The following is a 12,463-nucleotide window of genomic DNA, read 5'->3' as shown; positions in this document are numbered from 1 at the left end:
TTTACTCAATACATTTTTCCTGACACCCAAAAGTACTCGTTACATTTTGAATGCTTAGCAGGACAGGAAAATGGTCTAATCCACACACTTACCAAGAGAACATCCCTGGTCATCCCTACTGCCTCTGATCTGGCAGACTCACTAAACACATGTTTCATTTGTAAATTATGTCTGAGTGTTGGAGCATGCCCCTGGCTAGCCGTAAAATTAAACCAACAAGAAAATGATGCCCTTTGGTTTCATTTATATGAGGAATATAAAATGATTTATACTTTTACTTTTGATTCTTATGTATATTTTAGCAATTACATTTACTTTTGTGGACATTCATGATACAACACAGCACTGCCATCTAGTGGACATATCAGGATACAACACATAGAACCACTAGGTCGAGGAAGCTTTATTTGGCAAGTTGGCACCCATTCACTGGTGTTGCTCAAGCTAAACACACAAAATAAAAAAATACAATTTCCAATTTTACATAAACAATTAGAATATAAAACACATTGAAGCCGTTACAACATTCATCATGGACATAACACTACAACGTTCCTTCTGTTAGTAGTAATACTGATACTGTCAGCTGGTTCTAGGTTCTCATGATAAACTAACTCTTGTTGTTGATAGTTCCAGTCAATGGTGTCTGTATGTTCTCATGATAAACTAACTCTTGTTGTTGATAGTTCCAGTCAGTGGTGTCTGTATGTCCTCATGATAAACTTACTCTTGTTGTTGACTCTGTCAACTCAGTTTTGGAAATGTCACACCTCTTTGTTGCTGAGGCTGTTTATGGCGGTCAAGGCTGAAGCGTCTAAAGATAAGTGCGTTGGTGTGAAAAGGGAAGGAGGGAGAGAGAAGAGAAGTGAAAAGAGAAGTAAAGAGATGGACTGACAGGGTTGTGGTTATTCACCGCAGCTGAAGAGAGCATCTTTTTCCACCCACCATGACGTTCTGATGAACAGGGTCACTAGGTACAGAGGGAGGAGAGAGAGATGAGTGAGGGACAGAGGAGATGATCCAGTCTACTGCAGTGAAGACCTCCAACATCACTGCAACATTTATTCACCCCAACATGTCTCAGTGTTTAATGTGTAGTTAGATACATTTATTCACCCCAACAGGTCTCAGTGTTTAATGTGTAGTTAGATACATTTATACACCCCAACATGCAGCCCAGTTATTATGACTGATTCAACCAGGTGTTTTACTGGTGTTTTAAGTGTTTAGAACTCTGAATGTACATCATACAGAATAGGTACGTTCCCTTACAGACTAAAATAGCCCCTGCTGCAGCAGTCAACAAAGGGAGGAGATACAGCTGGTGCTCTCTCTCTCTCTCTCTCTCTCTCTCTCTCTCTCTCTCTCTCTTCTCTCTCTTTCTCTCTTCTCTCCCCTCCCCCCCCCCCCCCCCTCTCGCCCCCCCCCCCCCCCCTCCCCCCTCTCTCTCTCTCTCTCTCTCTTTGCGATCCTAAACCATCTCAATTGGGCTGAGGTTGGGTGATTGTGGAGGCCAGGTGTGCCACCTGGATGCAAAACTCCATCACTCTCCTTCTTGGTCAAATAGCCCTTACACAGCCTGGAGGTGTAGTTGGGTCATTGTCCTGTTGAAAAACAAATGATAGTCCCACTAAGCTTAATCCAGATGGGATAGCGAGACGCTGCAGAATGCTGTGGTAGCTATGCTGGTTATGTGCTTTGAATTCTAAAAAAAATCACAGACAGTGTCACCAGCAACGCACCCCCACACCATAACAGCTCCTCCTCCATGCTTCTACAGAGGGAACCACACATGCGGAGATCTTCTTCACCTGCTCTATGCGCTCACAAAGACATGCAAAGAACTAAGAATCTCCAAAGCGACAGATTTCCGCCAATGTCCATTTGTGTTTTTGGACCAAGCAAGTCATCTTCTTATTGGTGTCCTTTAGCAGTGGCTTTTGGTGGCACCCAACCAAGGAAGGCCTGATTCTACGTAGTCTCCTCTGGAATTGTTGATGTTGAGATGTGTCTGTTATTTGCAATTTGTAAAGTATTTATTTGGGCTGTAATTTTGATGCTGGTAACTGTAATTAACTTATCCCCTGCAGCAGAGGCAACCTGGGTCTTGCAAAAGGTCCATGAGAAGTTTACTGCAAGTATTTGGATGGTTTTTAATTAACGCACCGAAAGAAACTTTCAAAGTTCTGTGAATTGTCCGATACGGACTGGACCTTCTGTCTGTAAGTAATGATGGACTGTCGCTTTCTCTTTTGGCTTATTTTAATTTTCTCTTGCCATATACGACTCCTTCTTTTACCAAAATAGGGCTATCTTCTTCTGCATACCACCTTTACCTTGTCACAACACAAACTGATTGTTTCATACGCATTAAAAAAGGAAGTAAATTAACTTTTAACAAGGCACTAACCTGTTAATTGGAAATGCATTCCTGGTGACTACCTCATGAGCTGGGTTGAGAGGAATGCCAAGACTGGCAAAGTGGTCATCAAGGCAAGGGTGTATTATTTGAAGAATTCAAATATAAAATATTTGTTGCAAAATTTTTTAGTAAATATACATGATTCTATATTGATGTTCTACTATTATTCTACAAATGTAGAAAATATGTAAAAATAAAAGAAAACCCCTTGAATGAGAAAAGGTTCCAAACTTTTTGACTGGTACTGGTACACTGTATGTCTGCACGTGTGTGTGTGTGTGTCTGTGTGTGTGTGTATGTAAAGTGGTTGTGTGTGTGTGCATGTGCAAGTGGTCTGTGTGTCTGTGTAAAAAGTGCTGTGTGTGTGTGTGCATAAGGTGTGTTGTGTGTGTGTGTGTGTGTGCATGTGTGTGTGTGTGGTGTGTGTGTGCGTGTGCGTCGAAAGTGTGTGTGTGTCTGTGTGTGTGTGTGTGTGTGTAATGTGTGTGTGTGTGTGTGTGTGTGTGTGTGTGTGTGTATGTAAAAGTAGCAGGTAAAGTGTGCGTGTGCGTGTGTGTGTGTGTGTGTGTGTAGTGTGTGTGTGACAGAGGACAGAGGTTTTAACTATGGGGTGATGTTGTTCACTACAGAGCCCACAACCTCAAACAGACACAGATCTACTGCTCTGACAAGTCTCTGATATGGGTGGGGGACAGCCTCTATATATTTTTTACTAATGCTCTCAGCTGCACTATCACATTTACCTGGTGTTGATGTAATGTTTGAGCATCATGTTATACTGTTTAAAATGTCAAAGCCACCAGTGTGGCAGAACTGGCAGCGGGCAATCTAAGCACTTCGCCCCACCTTTCTTTACTGGATCTATCTATGAACTATTGCTCATTGTCCTGAGAAACTATGATACAATCATTGTGTTGAGGTGATTTTAATATTCATGTTAGGACAAAGATATGACTGGACTCCAAAGGCCTTGAATGTATTAATCTTTGTGACGCCTATGGATCGTTTATCCAAGATGCTATTGGCCCCACCTACAATCCTGCACATTCTCTGGGACCTGCTGATTACCAAGGGGCTTTCAACTGACATATCTACGGCCACACTTCGAACTGCTTACCAAGGGCTTTCTATTGACATATATCTCTACGGCTATACTCTGGATTACACATAAGGGCTTTCTATACGATATCCTACGTACATCTTGACCTGCGACAACAAAGGGGCTTTCTGCTGACATATCCCTACGGCCACACTTTTTGGACCTGGTTGTCATCAAGGGCTTTCACTGACATCCCTCTACGCCATACATTGACCTGTGTTACACCAAGGGGCTTTCGATTGACAGATCCTCTACGGCCAAATCTTGACCCAGTAACACAGGCGCTTTCTGCTGACATACATCCTCATACTACGGCTACTCTGACCTGAATATAGCTACCGGCGCTTTCTATTGACGCATCCCTTTACGCCACCTGGACCTGGTTATTACCAAGGGGCTCTACCGACCATATCTCTATTGTTGATGTTGCTTTATCTGATCACCACTGAGGATGTTATACTCCTTGCGCTGCCATAGCAACACAAGGGAATACTGAACGACAAGAACGCCGTCTGACCCCTGGAAGTTGCTACAGATTTGATTGAGTATGAACACAACTCCACCACCTATTCTGGCTTCCTCTTGGGAGATGATATCGCTGATAACTTTAATAGCAAATTAAGAGCAACGTAATGATGCATACACCAGTACAGCATGATAGAAGGCCCCAACCAAACGGAGAGCCCCTTGGATGAGTGAGGAAACTCATACATTTATAGAGAAATTGAAGGAAGGCAAAGCGAGAAGAGTAAATTGTTAGGTCCATTATGATATTCGAGAGAGAGCAACTTGGGATATGTAACAAGGCAATTAGAAATGCCAGACGAGCTCATTTTTCTAACTCAGAATCAGAATAACTCAGAGTGCTCTTCTCGACCATTGATGGCCTGATAAAACCACTCCCCGCCAAACCTATGTGAACTTTCCTCCACATCTAAATGTGGTGAGTTTGAGGCATATTTCAGAGAAAAGATAACCAACATTAGGCTGGGTATCAGTCAAGCAAGACCTGATGAGAAGTTTGATGATATGTGCCCTAGTCTACCACGCGCAAAGGCCCTAGGATTTATTTTCTTGGTTGACACAGGGACATGCTCAGGAAGAGTGATATCACAACCTTAAGCCTTCTACCTGCCTTCTCAATCCTATCCCCACCACCTTCTTCAAAACCGTTTTTAATTGCATATCTGAAAAGTACAAGTTATTGTTAATCACCTCCCTGTTCACAGGCACTTTCCCACTCTACTAAAAACTGCTATGGTGAAATCCCTTCTGAAGAAAAGTCATCTAGATTCTTCAGCTCTTAGCCACTTTCGGCCAATCTCCAACCTTCCATTCTTAAGCAGAATTCGAAGAAGTTTGTGTTCTAACAGTTCTTTAAGTGTCAACTGTATTTTGAAAAAAATTCCAATCTGGTTTTGGCACAGACTACAGCACAGAGACAGCCTTAGTTAGTGTTGGTAAATGATCTTAGAGCCAACACAGATGCAAAACAGCTCGTCCTGATTTAAGTGCTACATCTACTTGGCGTGAGAGAAGATGGCTGCCGCTTTACAGCCCTCCTAACCAATTGTACTATTATGTATGTGTTTTTCAGCGTTATTTGTAATTTATTCTGTACATAATGTTTCTTACATCGTCTTATAACCAAAAATAGCTCTGGATATCAGGACCGATTACTCACCTCGTATTGGACAAGATCTTTTCTTCAACGAAGTCGGACACGAAGGATATCCTACAGACACCGACAAGGCCCAAATCCCCGTCATTCGCAGAGAGAAAGAGACAGAGACATCGTGGACTTAGGTCGGGTGCCTTGTGATGATCCGGACGGCCGAGCTAGTAAACTGCCTCTTCCATCAATCCTTATTAGCCAATGTTCAATCATTGAAAATAAATTAGATGACCTAAAGAGGTCATGGTTATCTACCAACGGAACATTAAAAACTGTAATATCTTACGTTTCACCGAGTCGTGGCTGAACGGACATGGACAACATACAGCTGACGGGATATACGCTACATCGGCAGGATAGAAAGCGGCTGACTCGTAAAACAAGGGTATGTCTGTGTATATTTATAAACAACAGCTGGTGAACAAAATCAAATACTAAGGAAGTCCTGGAAGTTTTGCGCCTGAGGTAGTATCTTATGATAAGCTGTAGACACACTATTTACCAAGAGAGTTTACATCTATATTTTTCATAGCTGTCTATTTACCACACAAACCAATGCTGGTCTTTAAGATTGCACTGAATCAGCTGTATAAGGCCATAGTGAACAGGAAAACGCTCATCCAGTGCCGAAGCGCTCCTAGTGGTCAGGGGACTTTAATGCAGGAAACTTAAATCCGTTTCTACCTAATTTCTACCAGCATGTTAAATGTACAAACTAGTGGAAAAAAACTCCCAACCACCTTTACTCCACAACAGAGATGCACTACAAAGCTCTCCCTCGCCCTCATTTGTCAAATCTGACCATAACTCTATCCTCTGATTCCTGCTTATAAGCAAAAACTAAAGCAGGAAGCACCAGTGACTGGGTTAATAAAAAAGTGGTAAGATGACGCAGATGGTAAGCTACAGGACTGTTTTGCTAGCACAGACTGGAACATGTTCCCGGGATTCTTCAGATAGCATTGAGGAGTACACCACATCAGTCACTGGCTTCATCAATAGTGTATCGAATGATGTCGTCCCTCACAGTGACCGTACATACATACCTCCCAGAAGCCATGGATTACAGGCAACATCCGCACTGAGCTAAAGGGTAGGCAAGCTGCCGCTTTCAAGAGCGGGACTCAACCCGACGCTTATAAGAAATCCTGCTATGCCCTCCGACGAACCATCAAACAGGCAAAAGAGTCAATACAGGACTACGATTGAATCATACTACACCGCTCTGCCGCTCGCCGGATGTGACAAGGCTTCAAAATTATTACAGACTACAAAGGGAAGCACAGCCGCGAAGCTGCCCAGTGACACAAGACTTCCAGACGAGCTAAACCACTTCTATGCTCGCTTTCGAGGCAAGCAACACTGAAGCATGCATGAGAGCACCAGCTGTTCCGGATGACTATGCGATCACGCTGCCCGTAGCCAATGTGAGTAAGACTTTTAAGCAGGTCAACATTCACAAGGCCGCAGGGCCAGATGGATACCAGGACGTGTACTCCGAGCATGTGCTGACCAACTGGCAAGTGTCTTCACTGACATTTTCAACATGTCCCTGACTGAGTCTGTAATACCAACATGTTTCAAGCAGACCACCATAGTCCCCGTGCCCAAGAACACTAAGATAACCTGCCTAAATGACTACCGACCCGTAGCACTGACGTCTGTAGCCATAAAGTGCTTTGAAAGGCTGGTCATGGCTTACATCAACACCCTTATCCCAGAAATCCTAGACCCACTCCAATTTGCATACGGCCCCAACAGATCCACAGATGATGTAATCTCTATTGCACTCCACACTGCCCTTTCCCACCTGGACAAGAGGCACACCTACGTGAGAATGCTATTCATTGACTACAGCTCAGCATTCAACACCATAGTGCCCTCAAAGCTCATCACTAAAATAAGGAGCCTGGGACTAAACACCTCCCTCTGCAACTGGATCCTGGACTTCCTGATGGGCCACCCCCAGGTGGTAAGGGTAGGTAACAACACATCTGCCACACTGATCCTCAACACGGGGCCCCTCAGTGGTCGTGCTCAGTCCCTCCTGTACTCCCTGTTCACCATGACTGCATGGCCAGGCACGACCTCCAACACCATCATTAAGTTTGCGACGACACAACAGTGGTAGGCCTGATCACCGACAACGATGAGACAGCCTATAGGGAGGAGGTCAGAGACCTGGCCGTGTGGTGCCAGGATAACAACCTCTCCCTCAACGTGATCAATACAAAGGAGATGATAGGATTTTTAATGAATTTATTTGCAAATTATGGTGGAAAATAAGTATTTGGTCACCTACAAACAAGCAAGATTTCTGGCTCTCACATTTCTGGCTCTCACAGACCTGTAACTTCTTCTTTAAGAGGCTCCTCTGTCCTCCACTCGTTACCTGTATTAATGGCACCTGTTTGAACTTGTTATCAGTATAAAAGACACCTGTCCACAACCTCAAACAGTCACACTCCAAACTCCACTATGGCCAAGACCAAAGAGCTGTCAAAGGACACCAGAAACAAAATTGTAGACCTGCACCAGGCTGGGAAGACTGAATCTGCAATAGGTAAGCACGCTTGGTTTGAAGAAATCAACTGTGGGAGCAATTATTAGGAAATGGAAGACATACAAGACCACTGATAATCTCCCCTCGATCAGGGGCTCCACGCAGATCTCACCCTGTGGGGTCAAAATGATCACAAGAACGGTGAGCAAAAATCCCAGAACCACACGGGGACCTAGTGAATGACCTGTAGAGAGCTGGGACCAAAGTAACAAAGCCTACCATCAGTAACACACTGCGCCTTAGGGACTCAATCCTGCAGTGCCAGACCCGTGGATCCCCCTGCTTAAAGCCAGTACATGTCCAGGCCCGTCTGAAGTTTGCTAGAGTGCATTTGGATGATCCAGAAGAGGATTGGGAGAATGTCATATGGTCAGATGAAACCAAAATATAACTTTTTTGGTAAAAAACTCAACTCGTCGTGTTTGGAGGACAAAGAATGCTGAGTTGCATCCAAAGAACACCATACCTACTGTGAAGCATGGGGGTGAAACATCATGCTTTGGGGCTGTTTTTTCTGCAAAGGGACCAGGACTGACTGATCCGTGTAAAGGAAAGAATGAATGGGGCCATGTGTATCGTGAGATTTTGAGTGAAAACCTCCTTCCATCAGCAAGGGCATTGAAGATGAAACGTGGCTGGGTCTTTCAGCATGACAATGATCCCAAACACACCGCCCGGGCAACGAAGGAGTGGCTTCGTAAGAAGCATTTCAAGGTGCCCAAAACATCACTGCTCTAGAGGAGATCTGCATGGAGGAATGGGCCAAAATACCAGCAACAGTGTGTGAAAACCTTGAAGACTTACAGAAAACGTTTGACCTGTGTCATTGCCAACAAAGGGTATATAACAAAGTATTGAGAAACTTTTGTTATTGACCAAATACTTATTTTCCACCATAATTTGCAAATAAATTTGGAATTTTTTCCTCATTTTGTCTGTCATAGTTGACGTGTACCTATGATGAAAATTGCAGGCCTCTCTCATCTTTTTAAGTGAGAGAACTTGCACAATTGGTGGCTGACTAAATACTGTTTTTCCTCACTGTATATGAGAAAAAAAGATTCCATTTTATTTGGAACGGCAAGCCAGACAAAATTAAACGGGCCTATTTATATAATGAATATGAAGAAATTATTAAATATTAAAGCATTAGACCTATCACTAAAAGCTTCAGTCATACAAAAGTTATACTTAAATCCGAATTGGGGCGGCGCACAATTGGCCCAGCGTCGTCCAGGGTGGGGGAGGGAATGGCCGCCAGGGATTTAGCTCAGTTGGTAGAGCATGGCGTTTCCAACGCCAGGGTTGTGGGTTCGATTCCAGTATGAAAAAAATTAATAAAAATGTATGCACTCACTAACTGTAAGTCGCTCTGGATAAGAGCATCTGCTAAATGACTAAAATGTAAATGTAAATGTAATTGGTTCTTTAGCAAATTAGTAAGATTGTCTCACCCATTTTTCAAGAATGGCCTTTTTCCCTTTATTCAGATTACAATCTCTCACTTTCAGTTATTTGAAAAGGAAATCATCTCCCAAATATCACTATTTCTAAAACAAGCCATAGAAAGTTGGTTGCAATTTCAATTTAATCCTCCAGAAACGACAGAACAAATAATGCAACAAATATTGACAGTTAAACTCAAATATACTAATTGATAAAAAAACATTTTTTTGACAAAATGTTTAAAAAAGGTATAATCTTCATAAATGATATCATCGGTAGGACTGGTGGAGTTATGTCACACATGCAGCTAACAAAAACACATGGAAATGTCTGCTCTACCCAAAATTACAACCAAATAATTGCAGCATTACCGCAAAAATGGGAGAGGAAAGTGGAAGGGGGAGAAAGTAAGGAACTTGTCTGTCGGCCTTGCATTAAAGAACATAATTGGTTAAAGGAAACTGTGATAAATAAAAAAGTATATCAGTTTCATTTAAGGACCAAAGGATTGACAGCCGTCCCATTTAGATTGCAAAATAGTTGGGAAGAGATTTTTGACGTACCGATCCCATGGCATAGTGTTTATGAACTGATACGAAAAACGACAACGGATTCAAAACATAGAATTTTATACGTTATAGGTTGAGAGCTTTTGTGAAAGAGCACAGTTAGAAAGATATGGCATAAAGAAGCAAACCAGATGGACATCATGAAAATGATCAGAGAGGTTGAGAGTAGAGGAAGTTCAGGAGTAAAAACAAACAAAATAGAATTATTGTCAAATTGACTGTGTTCGTAAAATGTATATAGTATGTATAAGCTGGAAGTAGAGGCCTAAGCGTTGTTGTTCACTAGTTTACTCCAATTAGGGAAGGGGTGGTGGGGTTGGAAAGGATATGTATGTACTGTATGTATGTATGTATGTATGTGTATGTATATATTTGCGAGAAAAAATAACATATGGGGGATTGGAAGTGATGCAGACAATTACATTGATGGAAGTTACAATCTATCTGCAATATTAAAGCTGATCTACCCCCTAAAAAATGTAATTAAATAAAAAATAAAAAACATAAAATAAATAAATAAAGATAAAAAACTAGGTGTTATTTTAGATTCTGAACTAAATTTCGAATCACACATTAGCAATGTGACCAAAATAGCTTTTTACCACCTGAGGAACATTGCCAAGGTTTCTCTCTCAGGCTGATACAGAGAGACTCATCCATGCTTTTATTACAAGCAGGCTTGACTACTGTAATGCTCTCCTGTCTGGTCTACCTAAGTAAGCCATTGGTTAACTACAAAATATATAGAATGCTGCAGCACGAAAAGATATGGATACTGACCAAGACCAGACGGAGAGCAGTTTTAAGGTCTCTGCACTGGCTGCCTGTGAGTTTTAGAATTAATTTTAAGATTCTTATTTTGGTTTTTCAATCAATCCACGATTGTGTACCCCAATACATGTCAGACATGCTTTTAAGTTATGTACCCAGTAGGTCCCTCAGGTCCTCTGGCACTGGCCTTTTAACTATCCCAAACCCAGGACCAAGAGGCATGGAGAGGCAGCCTTTAGCTACTATGCCCCCAGCCTCTGGAATAGTCTGCCAGAGAACCTGAGGGGGGCTGAAACTGGGGACATATTTAAAAGAGATCTTGAAACACATCTTTTTAGCTTTGCTTTTCCTCAGGAGGCTTTTTACTTTTTCAGTTTTTATTGCTATTCTTTAGTTGTTTATCCTCTTCTGTTTGTAGTAAATATTCCTGCTTTTATTGTTATTCTTTAGTTTATCCTCTTATGTTTCTGAAGTCAGAAGTTTATATATATTCTATATAGACAGTATCAGGATAGACTCTATAACCCCTCTATCAGCCCTGGGTCCAGATACAGCTCTACCTATAGGGTTAGAGTTGGGTTAGGGTTAGGGTTGGGTTAGGGTTAGGTTAGGGTTAGGGTTAAGGTTGGGTTAGGGTTAGGGTTGGGTTAGGGTTAGGGTTGGGTTAGGGTTAGGTTACGGTTAGGGTTGGGTTAGGGTTAAGGTTAGGGTTAGGTTCTAGGGTTAGGGTTAGAGTTGGGTTAGGGTTAAGGTTAGGTTAGGGTTAGGGTTAGGGTTAGGTTCTAGGGTTAGGGTTGGTGATACAGTATAAAGTAGAACTGGACCTACCTCAGTCTGTACATTACGTCCCTGGGTCCAGCTCTACCTATAGGGTTAGGGTTAGGGTTGGTGATACAGTGTAAAGTAGAACTGGGCCTACCTCAGTCTGTACATTACGTCCCTGGGTCCAGCTCTACCTATAGGGTTAGGGTTAGGGTTAGTGATACAGTATAAAGTAGAACTGGGCCTACCTCAGTCTGTACATTACGTCCCTGGGTCCAGATACAGCTCTACCTAAAGGACACACAGATTTAATTTGTTAAAGTGGCAATATGTAACTTTTTGGGCGACCCAACAAAATTCACATAGAAATGTGAGTTATAAATCTGTCATTCTACTTTAAAGCCAGTCTAAGTAGCGGTAGATCTGTTCTGTGTCTGATATTTATATGCTTCTCGTTCTTAAGATTTGTTTTTGTGTCTTTTACAAACAGCTGAAACAACAATATTTTTGGTTATAGAAAATATATTTCACAGTGGATTAGATGGTACAATGATTCTTTACACTATACTAGCTTATTTAGCAACTTTACCTCTAAATGACTACCGATACAATAGGACACAGTGGCACAGATGTAGGAATAAAATCCTCTTATCTCTGATGGGTGGTGCTGAGCCCACTGGAACAAAATGGCTGCCATGATCACTACTTTTCATCCTCATTATAGAGTCTGACCTGTATCTCTGTCTGTCTGTCTTCACTGCTGAGTAGACAGGGTCTGGAATGACCTTCTGACCTGTATCTCTGTCTGTCTGTCTGTCTGTCTATCTGAGTAGACTGGGTCTGGAACGACCTTCTGACCTGTATCTCTGTCTGTCTGTCTTCACTGCTGAGTAGACAGGGTCTGGAATGACCTTCTGACCTGTATCTCTGTCTGTCTGTCTGTCTATCTGAGTAGACTGGGTCTGGAACGACCTTCTGACCTGTATCTCTGTCTGTATCTCTGTCAGATCCACCTGGAACTAAACACAGGAGAGAGAGAGAGGATATTAACACAGACTGGACTGGATCCGCCTGGAACTAAACACAGGAGAGAGAGAGGATATTAACACAGACTGGACCAGATCCATCTAGAACTAAACACAGGAGAGAGAGAGGA

At 42.4% G+C, this 12,463-nt stretch overlaps 1 long non-coding RNA gene across 1 annotated transcript; it reads right to left on the bottom strand.

Moving 5' to 3' along the window:
• Positions 1 to 385: 385 nt before the first annotated feature.
• LOC123485173 lies at positions 386 to 12,203 on the bottom strand. Its single transcript, XR_006658910.1, has 3 exons — positions 12,166 to 12,203; positions 11,556 to 11,598; positions 386 to 970 (listed from the first exon to the last, which is right to left on the bottom strand). It is a non-coding gene; the product is annotated as an uncharacterized LOC123485173 (long non-coding RNA).
• Positions 12,204 to 12,463: the final 260 nt, after the last annotated feature.

The sequence above is a fragment of the Coregonus clupeaformis genome, unplaced genomic scaffold, assembly GCF_020615455.1.
Source record: "Coregonus clupeaformis isolate EN_2021a unplaced genomic scaffold, ASM2061545v1 scaf0597, whole genome shotgun sequence".
Classification (NCBI taxonomy): domain Eukaryota; kingdom Metazoa; phylum Chordata; class Actinopteri; order Salmoniformes; family Salmonidae; genus Coregonus; species Coregonus clupeaformis.
This window is presented reverse-complemented; position numbering and strand designations above follow the sequence as displayed.